The sequence below is a fragment of the Pleurodeles waltl genome, chromosome 4_1 (genome assembly GCF_031143425.1).
Source record: "Pleurodeles waltl isolate 20211129_DDA chromosome 4_1, aPleWal1.hap1.20221129, whole genome shotgun sequence".
In the NCBI taxonomy this organism is placed as follows: Eukaryota; Metazoa; Chordata; class Amphibia; order Caudata; family Salamandridae; genus Pleurodeles; species Pleurodeles waltl.
The window spans coordinates 42,795,122-42,807,506 of NC_090442.1; positions in this window are offsets into that span (position 1 = coordinate 42,795,122).

Below are 12,385 nucleotides of genomic sequence, written 5' to 3' on the forward strand. Positions count from 1 at the left end.
ACCTTCAAGTCAAGCACCGCTGAACAGGGCCCTTCAAGTCAAGCACCGCTGAACAGGGCCCTTCAAGTCAAGCACCGCTGAACAGGGCACCGCCGTCTCAAGCACCGCTGAACAGGGCCCTTCAAGTCAAGCACCGCTGAACAGGGCCCTTCAAGTCAAGCACCGCTGAACAGGGCACCGCCGTCTCAAGCACCGCTGAACAGGGCACCGCCGTCTCAAGCACCGCTGAACAGGGCCCTTCAAGTCAAGCACCGCTGAACAGGGCACCGCCGTCTCAAGAACCGCTGAACAGGGCCCTTCAAGTCAAGCACCGCTGAACAGGGCCCTTCATGTCAAGCGCCGCTGAACAGGGCCCTTCAAGTCAAGCACCGCTGAACAGGGCCCTTCAAGTCAAGCACTGCTGAACAGGGCACCGCCATCTCAAGAACCGCTGAACAGGGCCCTTCAAGTCAAGAACCGCTGAACAGGGCCCTTCAAGTCATGCACCGCTGAACAGGGCACCGCCGTCTCAAGAACCGCTGAACAGGGCCCTTCAAGCCAAGCACCGCTGAACAGGGCACCGCCGTCTCAAGAACCGCTGAACAGGGCCCTTCAAGTCAAGCACCGCTGAACAGGGCCCTTCAAGTCAAGCACCGCTGAACAGGGCCCTTCAAGTCAAGCACCGCTGAACAGGGCACCGCCGTCTCAAGAACCGCTGAACAGGGCCCTTCAAGTCAAGCACCGCTGAACAGGGCCGTTCAAGTCCAGCACCGCTGAACAGGGCACCGCCGTCTCTGCACCGCTCCGCTGGGCCCTTCATCTCAAGCACCGCTCCGCTGGGCACCGCCGTCTCTGCACCGCTCCGCTGGGCCCTTCATCCCAAGCACCGCTCCGCTGGGCCCTTCATTTCAAGCACCGCTCCGCTGGGCCCTTCATTTCAAGCACCGCTCCGCTGGGCACCACCGTCTCTGCACCGCTCCGCTGGGCCCTTCATCTCAAGCACCGCTCCGCTGGGCCCTTCATCTCAAGCACCGCTCCGCTGGGCCCTTCATCTCAAGCACCGCTCCGCTGGGCCCTTCATTTCAAGCACCGCTCCGCTGGGCACCGCTGTCTCTGCACCGCTCCGCTGGGCCCTTCATCTCAAGCACCGCTCCGCTGGGCACCGCCGTCTCTGCACCGCTCCGCTGGGCCCTTCATCTCAAGCACCGCTGAACAGGGCACCGCCGTCTCAAGCACCGCTGGCCCATTGGCAGAAGGGGCAGGCCCGGATCTGGGCACCATGCCTCCTCCAGAACCAGTGGAGTCTGTAATCCACTTGATAGACTGTGGCTTTGCACTCCCCAGGATGGCAAGGTGGGCAAACCACCCACTGTATAGACTTGTGAGACTGTGGCTTTGCACTCCCCAGGATTGAACAGTGGGCAATCCACCCACTGTAGAGACTTTTGAGACTGTGGCTTTGCACTCCCCAGGATTGAACAGTGGCCAGTCCACCCACTATATAGACTTGTGAGACTGTGGCTCTGCACTCCCCAGGATTGAACAGTGGGCAATCCACCCACTGTAGAGACTTGTGAGACTGTGGCTTTGCACTCCCCAGGATTGAACAGTGGCCATGGAGGCCCCTCGTGGATCTGGCGTCGTGGACTCATCTGGCTGAGGTGCCCCCCCTTCCCTTCCCCGGAGGTGCCTGTAGTTTTGCTATCTGATGCCCCTGCAGTGTTCTCTCCAATGGATTCGGGTCTCCTGTGTGGGCTTTGCCCATGTGTTTAGGCCCATTGGCCTACGAACAATGGCTGATACCCAATTTGGACAGGACAAGTTACATATGTATATACAGTTATAGATGTTTGATATATTTTTTTACTTAGCCGTACAATATACTTCAAATTTCATGATCATTTTATTTTGTCTTTGCATTCTTCCGGGGGGTTTGGGGGGTGTCACTCTGAGTTGTTGCTCTGCATTGATGTGTATGTAGTTGTGGGTGAGGGTGGGTGTGTCGCGTATGTGTGTCCCCGTAATTTTTTCCCTCCCCTGTGTACTCACCGGTGTCTTCTGCGCCGGCGTGCGTGCTCCTGGTAGAGGAGCAGGAAGACAATAGCTGGTAGGATGTGTAGTTCGGGTTCCATGCTGTCCAGATTCCTCGTGGAGTGTGTAGAGGTGAGCGTTTTCCATTCGTAATGTCTGTTTCCGCCGTGTTTTTATCGGCGGGGCTACCGCCCCGGAAAAGGTGGCTGATTGGTGGGTTGTGATAGGGTGGGCGGTACATTGTCTCCCGCCTGTCTGTTGGCGGTGACCGCCGCGCTGTTTGTTTGTCCCGCCGTGGCGGTCGGAGTGTTAACGTGGTGGTCTCTGTTGGCGGTTTCCGCCAGGGTCAGAATTCCATTTTTTTTACCACCTGCCTGTTGGCGGGTTGGCCGCCGCTTTAACACCGACCGCCAGGGTTGGAATGCCCCCCACTATCTGCACATTCAGAGAGTGAAAGCTCTTTTGATTTCTGAACACCTGTTCATTTCTCCGGGGTGAGACAAATGCAATATGTGTACCATCAATAGCACCAATGATGTTGGGGATATGTCCCATTGCATAGAAGTCATCCTTCACTGTGGCCAAATCTTCCACCTGGGGGAATACGATGTAAATGCGCATGTGTTTCATCAGGGCAGACATAACTCTAGTCAGCACGTTTGAGAACATAGGCTGTGACATCCCTGATGCCATGGCCACTGTCGCTTGGAAGGAACCACTTGCCAAGAAATGGAGCACTGACAGGACCTGCACTAGAGGGGGGATACCTGCGGGGTGGCGGATAGCTGATATCAGGTCTGGCTCCAATTGGGCACACAGCTCTTGGATTGTGGCCCTATCAAGTCTGTAGGTTAGGATAATGTGCCTGTCCTCCATTGTCGCTAGGTCCACCAGGGGTCTGTACACGGGGTATTTCTCCATCTCCTATTCATCCTCAGCGCTTGAACTCTAGGGTGAAAAATGGTGAGCAGATAGTCATATTCAAACATATACTCAGATTAATATGCCTTGCATATTTTTATAGAAATTTAATATGAACGTGTAGGTCCGTTGATGTGCCTATGTCTGCTGTGACGCAGTTAGGTGCCATCGCCTGTGCCCCCCTGAAATGGCGGCCATCTGACCTGTGAGGAGGGACAAGTGAAAATGAAGTAATTCCGCTGACGTGTGCGCCGTTGCGGGAGGCGGACGACGACCGACGTGCATCACATAATTGGTTATCATTGGGGCCTAAGGGTTTGAGGAGCCAATGGTGATGTACAACGGCAGTGACGGTACGCACCGCCGCCGACGTGCCCACCATTTTCTATCAGTTTACTCACTTGCTACCTGACCTTCAACAGGAGAGGACCTACACTGCAAGTGCTGCTGTGACCTGTGTCTGGAAGCAACCATGGATCGAGTGTCTAGGGAAAGGGCCCCTGCCTTCACTTCCGAGGAGTTGGAGAGACTAGTGGATGGGGTCCTACCCCAGTACCCTTCACTTTATGGTCCTCCAGACAAACAGGTGATGTAGGAAAGTCCTCCTTTTTGCCCTGGTCACCCCCACACTTTTTGGACAGGTACTGGTGGTTACTGACTCATGGCTGTGCCCTGGGTACTGCTTACCAGTCCCAGGGCCAGTGCCCTGTGTAAAGTGGATATGCAAATTAGGCTAATTATAATTGGCTAAGTTAACCTACGTATAAGTCCCTAGTATATGGTAGGGCATATAGGTTTAGGGACCACAGCATAGGTAGTGCACCCATAGGTGCACTGCTGAGGTGCCCAGTGTCATTTTAAAGGCAGGCCTGCCTTGCTGGCTGCTTTTAAATTAAAGTTATATGCAAATTCGACTTTGGAATTAAAAGTAGTTCCAAAGTCTTAAACTACCTTATTTTTACATGTACGTCACCCCTAAGGTGTGGCCTGTGTGCCCCTAGGGCTGGGTGCCATGTAACTATAAGCAGGGACCTTATAAAAATAGTTTTAAAAGCCCTGTTTGAGGTAAAAACAGCCACATTTGTTTTTCCCTCATTGTAGTAAATGGCCTTCATAGGCTAGAATGGGGAGACTTTATTTTAATTTTTAAAGTCCCCTTAAATGATGGATACCAAGAGTTTGGTATCAAATTAATTGTTATAATAAACCCCACAACTTCCAGTTTTTGGATGTAATATAAGTTGTTCAGGTAAAGTGTTTTAAACTTTACCTGAAAAGTTGCCAATTTCAGCCCTGCTGTGCTCTGATTGGCCAGCCTCTGGCAGCCTGGTCAGGCTGCCTTGATGAGGTGTGAAGTGGCCTGGCTTCACACAAAGGAACGTGCCTGTGGGAGGGAATCTCCCCTCAGCAGATGGTGAGGCAGGAAGGGGAGGGCTGCCAAACTGGTCTTCAAAGGCAGAGAAGGACATTTGGAGCAACCAGCAACACCCCCGCGTCCTGCAACCCCAGACAACTAGGTGCCCCTTTGATTAGATTAGGAGAGGGCAGGTGAGGGGTGAGTTTATGATTTTTAGCCACACCAGTGGGTGGCCTCAGCCAGATGTAACCTCCAAAAATCAGATTCAGCCATGATGGATTTTTGAAGAATGTTGTCTCCTGGGATTTATTTTTGCCACACTTCCCAGGAAGTGGTCATCACAGTGGGAAGGACCCTGCACCTGATTGGAGAACCAGGACCCCCCTGCTTTTCACCCAGGAGCAAGGATAAAACTGGCAGTGCTGCACCCACACCTCAGATCCTCATCAGATTCCAACAAGGAAGAACCAAAGGAGAAGAAGGACTGCCCTGCTGGACCCCTGGCCTGCACCTGGAACCTGCACTCAGAAGGACTGCACCAGCTGCACACTTAGGCTTCACCACAAGGAGGACTTTGCCTGGCTTCAACTGGTTCAAGGAGAGACTCCCTGTTTGCTACAGGTGAAAAATTGCTAACCAGAGTCCCCTGCACAAACTCCTGAAGAAATAAACCAGCTGACCACTGCCCAGTGGCCAAAAAGGAGTTTGCCCCAGGTGCATTCTGGGAGTTGTAGTCCGCACCCCCCAAGGATCATCTCAGAGCTTCTGGACCCTTGGGGTGAGCTGTGGACCCCAAAAGAACCTTAAAGGAACATCTGGGAGAAGCCCCAAAAGTTTGGAGAAGTTTGGAGAACTTTTGAAAAAACACGCTCTATAGAGGGACCGACCTGCCGCGGTAACTCTAGCCGGCTTGCCTCAACCGCGACCCGGCCTGATTTGCAGGTTCGTCCCGGTAAAGAAAATCTCCAAAAAGAGACTAAGGCGGTCATTCTGACCGCCCGCCATGCGGTTACTGCCATTTGGCCGCTCCGCGGTCAAAAGACCGCGGAGGCCATTCTGGCTTTCCCGCTGGGCCGGCGGGCGCCCGCCAAGGGACCGCCCGCCGGCCCAGCGGGAAAGGCCCTGCAACACAGAAGCCGGCTCCGAATGGAGCCGGCGGTGTTGCAGGGGTGCGACGGGTGCAGTTGCACCCGTCGCGATTTTCACTGTCTGCTAAGCAGACAGCGAAAATCTTGCTGGGGCCCTGTTAGGGGGCCCCACAACACCCATTCCCGCCATCCTGTTCCTGGCGGTAAAAACCGCCAGGAACAGGATGGCGGGAAGGGGGTCTGAATCTCCATGGCGGCGCTGCTTGCAGCGCCACCATGGAGATTCAGCCCAGACAGGGGAAATCTGGCGGGAAACCGCTGGATCCCCTTTTCTGACCGCGAAAGGCTGGCGGTGCTTTCCGTCGGTCACGGCCCTGGCGGTTTTTACCGCCAGGGTCGGAATGACCCCCTAAGTCCGAAGGTAACAAGTTGACCGGGACCTCCCAACCAGCGTATCCAGGGACGTCGGATCAAGATCCAGGTTTACCCCGGTCGAAGGATTTTCACCAAAAAAAAACGACTAAGTCTGAAGGTAAAAATCTCCACTGAGGATTCCCGCGACGCGTATCCGGAGAAGGGCTCCAGGAGGTCGGATTGGACTGGCAGGTTCGTCCCGCTGAAGAAAATCTTCAGAAAAGAGACTAAGGCCCTCATTCTGACCCTGGCAGTTTGAAACCGCCAGGGCGGAGGGCAGCGGAAGCACCGCCAACAGGCTGGCGGTGCTTCCTGGGCTATTCTGACCGCGGCGGTAAAGCCGCGGTCAGAAAAGGGGAACCGGCGGTTTCCCGCCGGTTTACCCCTGGCCCAGGGAATCCTCCATGGCGGCGCCGCCATGGGGATTCCGACCCCCTTCCCGCCACCCTGTTTCTGGCGGTTTACACCGCCAGGAACAGGATGGCGGGAATGGGTGTCGTGGGGCCCCCTAACAAGGCCCCACAAAGATTTTCACTGTCTGCTATGCAGACAGTGAAAATCGCGACGGGTGCCACTGCACCCGTCGCACCCCTACAACTCCATTCGGAGCCGGCTTCATTGTTGCAGGGGCTTTCCCGCTGGGCCGGCGGACGGCCTTTTGGCGGTCGTCCGCCGGCCCAGCTGGAAAGCCAGAATGTCCGCCGCGGTCTTTTGACCGCGGTGCGGTCATTCGGCGGTGACCAGAATGACCGCCTAAGTGTGAAGTGTAAGTGTGTAAACTTTTAACTGAGGCCTCCCGCGGCCTGTAGCCAAGCAGGGCTCCATCACGGTCAGCCTTAAACTTTGACTTTGCTCCGGTCGAGGTACAACCATATGACCTGATTGTCGCTTTTTGTTTCTAGACGCTAAAAAAACAATAATTCTTTCAAAATTCATATGTACGGTTCCGCTTATCCGATTTTATTTGTTTTTGTGTCATTTTAAAGATAAAAATATAATCTGTTTTTATAAACTGTTTTTAGATTTTCAGACTGTTTCCTGTGTTTTATTTAATTACTGTTTTGTGATATTTGAATGCTTTACACTCTTGTCTCCTAAATTAAGCCTTGACGCTCGTTGCCAAGCTACCAAGGGTTGAGCTGGGTTTAATTTAGTGAAACCTAACTGGACCTAAGTGGAGGTTGGTGGCCTATTGCTAAGTGTAGGTACCTACCTGCCCTTACCAATAACCCATTTTCCAACAGGTGAGTACACTGTGAGCACGATGCATGGGGCATGAATGTATGGAGTGCTGTGTGTGTAAGCCTCGTGTAGGGGGGGTGCTGAGGGGTCCTGGGCAGAGTGCTGAATGTTCGTGGGCAATGTCTGTGCGTAAGAGGATGGGAGGGATAGGGTGGGCCACGAGTATAACAGTCTGGATGGTATGAATCATATCTTTTCTTATGTATCTTTTTCTGCAGGTCAGCGCCCATCAGAAAAAGGGTATTTGGCGTGCCATCGCCAAGTTGGTGCAGACCCTGGGGGTCTTTGACAGGCAGAGCACCCACTGTCGTAAATGGTGGGAGGACCTGCGCCGCTGGGCAAGGAAGACGGCGGAGGCCCAGCTGGGGCTGGCCACCCAATGAGGAAGGGGTGTCCGTCGTACCCTGACCCCCCTGATGTTCCGCATCCTGGCGGTGGCATATACAGAGTTGGATGGGTGCTTGAAGGCATCACAGCAACCACAAGGGGGTGAGTACAGATTCATTAATTTGCACGTGTTAAGGTGTTACCTGGGTGGGGGATGTGGGTCTGTGGGTGCCCCTAGGCCAGGGCGAACATGGCAGGGTAGGTTCCATGATGGACAAGCTCAGATTCACTCCAACCTCAATAATGCTAGTGGGCATATACTACTGGGCAGGGTCCTGTGGGTTTCAGGTGTGCAGCTAATGGCGTTAGGCATTGTACCCCATGGCCTGGTGACTAGCATTGTAACTGGTAGTGCATGGCCTAGTGCATAGGGCTGTTCCCTGTGAGTTATGTACGCCAACGATAGTATGGTTGCTGGCATTGACCAACTGTATCCACTGTCTCCCCCCCCCCCTTTTTGTTTTGTCACCCTGTCCTTGTGTGCATTAGCATCATCTGGCGGAGGAGCAGAGGCACTGGCGTCTGAGGTAACTGCATCCCACATGGGCCTGGAGGCCGAATCCGCTGACTGTAAGGACACCAGAGGGACAGAGGGCGAGGGGAGCACCATGATGGAGACAGGAGGGGACAGTTCTGACAGCAACACCTCCTCCGATGGAAGCTCCCTGGCTGTGGCAGACACCTCTATGCCCACCCCAACTACAGGTACAGCCGCCACCCCCCGTACCAGCACTGCCCTCCCAACAGCCCCTCTGAGAGTTTCCCGTGCCCTCTCACCCAGGAGGGAGGGCATCTCCTTCTCCCCAGGCACCTCAGGCCCTGCCCCAGTCAGCCCTGCTGCCCTCAGTGAGGAGGCTATTGACCTCCTGAGATCCCTCTCTGTTGGGCAGTCAACCATACTGAATGCTATCCAGGGTGTAGCAGGGTATTTGCAACAAACATGCATTCCTGGAGGGCATTCACTCTGGCGTGGCGGCACAACAGAGATCATTCCAGGCTCTGGCCAACTCACTGATGGCAGCCATTGTCCCTGTCTCTAGCCTCCCCCCTCCAACTTCCTCTACCCAGGTCCCATTCCCCTCAACCCCAGCCTATCCCAAGCACACCTTCAGATCTGCATGCACCCAAATCAACACACAGAAGTGGCTCAGGCAAACACAAGCACCACACTTCATCCCCCAGGCACTCACAAGCACCATCCAGATGCAGACACACCAACATCCACTGCCTCCACTGTGCCCCCCTCCTCCTCCTCATCCACCTCCCTCCCAGTTGCATCTCCACTCACACCTGCATGCCTATCACAACACACCCCTCACTGGCAGTCACCACCCCCACATCCATGCACACGTCCCCTGTGTCCTCTCCCACTGTGTCTGTGCCCCCTCCTCCCAAAGTACACAAACACAAGCACTCAGACACCCAACAGCCATCCACCTCACAACAGCATCCAGCCCATGCACCTGCACACAAACACAGCAGACAGACACCTCCTACAACCACTCCCTCTTCCTCCACTCCCAAACCATCACCCTCTTCCAGCCCCAGTGTCCCTAAAAGGCTTTTCCTCTCCACCCTTGACCTATTTCCTGCCCCTCCACCCCGTCCTTCACTTCGGGCCAGGGTGGGCAGAACCCAGCCCAGCACCTCAGCTACCCAGTCCACGACCACTGTAGTTTCTGCAGCTACTGCAGATGTGAGAGGCTAGATGGAGGCACCCGTCAGCACAGTTAGTGTGCCTGCACCACCTGCCAAGGGCAAGAAGGGGACACCAGCTCAGCTAGCAAGGGCAGGAAGGGGACACCAGCCAGCAAGGGGAAGGAGGAACCAACAGCCAGCAAGGGGAAGGAAGGAACACCAGCCAGCAAGGGCAGGAAGGGAACACCAGCTGGCAGAAGCAAGGAGGCACTACCACCTGCCAAGGGCAGGAAGGGGACAACAGCTGCCAAGGCCAATGTAAAAGGAACAGACGCCGCAGGCAGGATGGATCTGGTGCCTGGTGCTGGAGCAGCATCAGGGCAAACAACACCAGCCATGGCACTTCAGCCTTCCGAGGCTGCAGGGGAAGGGCTGGGGCCTCCCCCCACCACTGACAGCACGGCCACCAGCACGGCCAGCAGCAGCAGCCCCAGTGAGCAGCCATCCAAGGCGGCACGGGAAGGGCTGGAGCCTCCCCCCACCACTGACAGCACCGCCACCTGCACCGCCAGCAGCACCACTACCAGTGGGCAGCTGTCCGAGGCTGCAGGGGAAGGGCTGGAGCCTCTCCCCACCACTGACAACACCGCCGCCAGCCCCGCAACTGCCATCCACTGAGCAGCCGTCACTGCTGGCGCCTCTGTCACTGGGATCCTGCTAGCCAGGACCCCAGTGCTCATGAAGTGTGCCCTGTATGCGTTCCCTGTGTGGTGCCTAACTGTATCACTCAGGCTCTGCTAACCAGAACCTCAGTGTTTATGCTCTCTCTGCTTTTAAAATTGTCACTGCAGGCTAGTGACTAATTTTACCAATTCTTATTGGCACACTGGAACACCCTTATAATTCCCTAGAATATGGTACCTAGGTCCCTATGGGCTGCAGCATTTCTTTTGCCACCCATAGGGAGCTCAGACAATTCTTACACAAGACTGCCACTGCAGCCTGAGTGAAATAACGTCCACGTTATTTCACAGCCATTTTACACTGCACTTAAGTAACTTATAAGTCACCTATATGTCTAACCCTCACTTGGTGAAGGTTAGGTGCAAAGTTACTAAGTGTGAGGGCACCCTGGCACTAGCCAAGGTGCCCCCACATCATTAAGGGCAATTTCCCCATACTTTGTGAGTGCGGGGACACCATTACACGCGTCACAATGGTAACTCCAAACATGGCCATGTAACATGTCTAGGATCATGGAATTGTCCCCCCAATACCATTCTGGTATTGGGGGGACAATCCCATGCATCCCCGGGGCTCTAGCATAGAACCCGGGTACTGCCAAACTAACTCTCTGGGGTTTTCCTGGCAGCTGCAGCTGCTGCCAACCCTCAGACAGGTTTCTGCCCCCCTGGGGCCTGGGCAGCCCAGTCCCAGGAAGGCATAACAAAGGATTTTCTCTGAGAGAGGAAATAGGTGTTAAGGGCCTGAGAGAGGTAGCCTCTCCTGGCCTCTGGAAATACTTTGAAGGGCACAGATGGTGCCCTCCTTGCATAAGCCAGTCTACACCAGTTCAGGGATCCCCCCCCACCCTGGACAAAGGAAAGAGGAGTGACCACTCCCCTGACCAGGAGGTGCCCAGAGCTCCTCCATTGTGTCCCGGAACTCTGCCATCTTGGATGCAGAGGTGTGAGGGCAGAATGGACACCTCTGAGTGGCCAGTGCCAGTAGGTGACTCAGAGACCCCTTCTGATAGGTGCTTACCTCTCTCTGTAGCCAATACTCCTCTGAGGGCTATTAAGGGTCTCTCCTGTGAGTTTCTCTTCAGATAACGAATGCAAAAGCTCACCATAGTTCCTCTGCACTTCTCTCTTCAACTTCTGCCAAGGTTCGACCGCTGACTGCTCCAGGACGCCTGCACAACTGCAACAAAGTAGCAAGAAGACTACCAGCGACATTGTAGCACCTAATCCTGCCGGCTTTCTCGACTGCTTCCTGGTGGTGCATGCTCTGAGGGCTGTCTGCCTTCACCCTGCACTGGAAATCCCGAAGAAATCTCCCGTGGGTTGACGGAGTCTTCCCTCTGCTACCGCAGGCACCTAACATCTTCTTCACCGGTCCTCTGGGTCCCCTTTCATCTCGACGAGTGTGTTCCCTGGAACACAGGAGCTGTATCCAAGTGACCCCCTCTGTTCAAGTTTGGTGGAGGTAAGTCTTTGCCTCCCCACGCCAGACAGTAATCCTGGGTACTGGGTGAACTGCAGCTGCTAGTGTAGTGCTAGTGTAGTGAAGCTGCACTCTTGCAAGGATTCCTTCGTGCACAGCACAGCCCAGGTCCCCAGCACTCCATCCTGCATTGCTCAAACTCGCTGAGTTGACCTCCGGCTTCATGGGACCCTCTTTGTGAGTCGACCGTCATGCTCAGATTTCTGGAACACCTGTTCAAGTACTTCTGCTGCCTGCTTCTGCGTGGGCTCCCCGTGTTGCTGGGCGCCCTCTTTGTCTCCTCTTCCAAGTGGCGACCTCCTGGTCCTTCCTGGGCCCGGGCAGCATCCTTTATCCTCAACCGCGACTCTTGCAGCTAGCAAGGCTTGTTTGCGGTCTTTCTGCGTGGAAACAACTCTGCATCCTCAAGCACGCCGTGGGACAACTTCTGACCAAAGGAGAAGTTCCTGGCACCTTCCGTCGTTGCAGAATCTTCGGCTTCTTCCACCCGGAGGCAGTCCTTTTGCATCTTCATCTGGGGTTTAGTGGGCTCCTGCCCCCCCCCCCGGACACTTTTGTGACTCTTGGACTTGGTTCCTTCCTATACAGGTCCTCTTGTCCAGAAATCCATCTTCAGTGCTTTGTAGTCAGTTGTTGTTCTTGCAGAATCCCCTATCTCGACTTTACTGTCTTTCTGGGGTATTAGGGTAACTTTTCTCCTAATTTTCAGGGTCTTGGGTTGGGGTATCTTGGACACCCTTAGTGTTTTCTTACACTCCCAGCGACCCTCTACACACTACACTAGGACTGGGGTCTCCTCGTGGTTTGCCTTCCACTTTCAGAGTATATGGTTTGTGTTGCCCCTATGCCGATTGTCTCCTTTTGCATTCTATTGTGTTCTACAGTGTTTGCACTACTTTTCTAAGTGTTTTACTTACCTGATTTTGGTCTGTGTATATATTTTGTGTATTTTACCTACCTCCTAAGGGAGTATATGCTCTGAGATACTTTTGGCATATTGTCACTAAAATAAAGTACCTTTATTTTCATTATCTATGAGTATTGTCTTTCTTATGATATAGTACCTATATGATATAAGTGGTATTGCATGAGCTTTGCATGT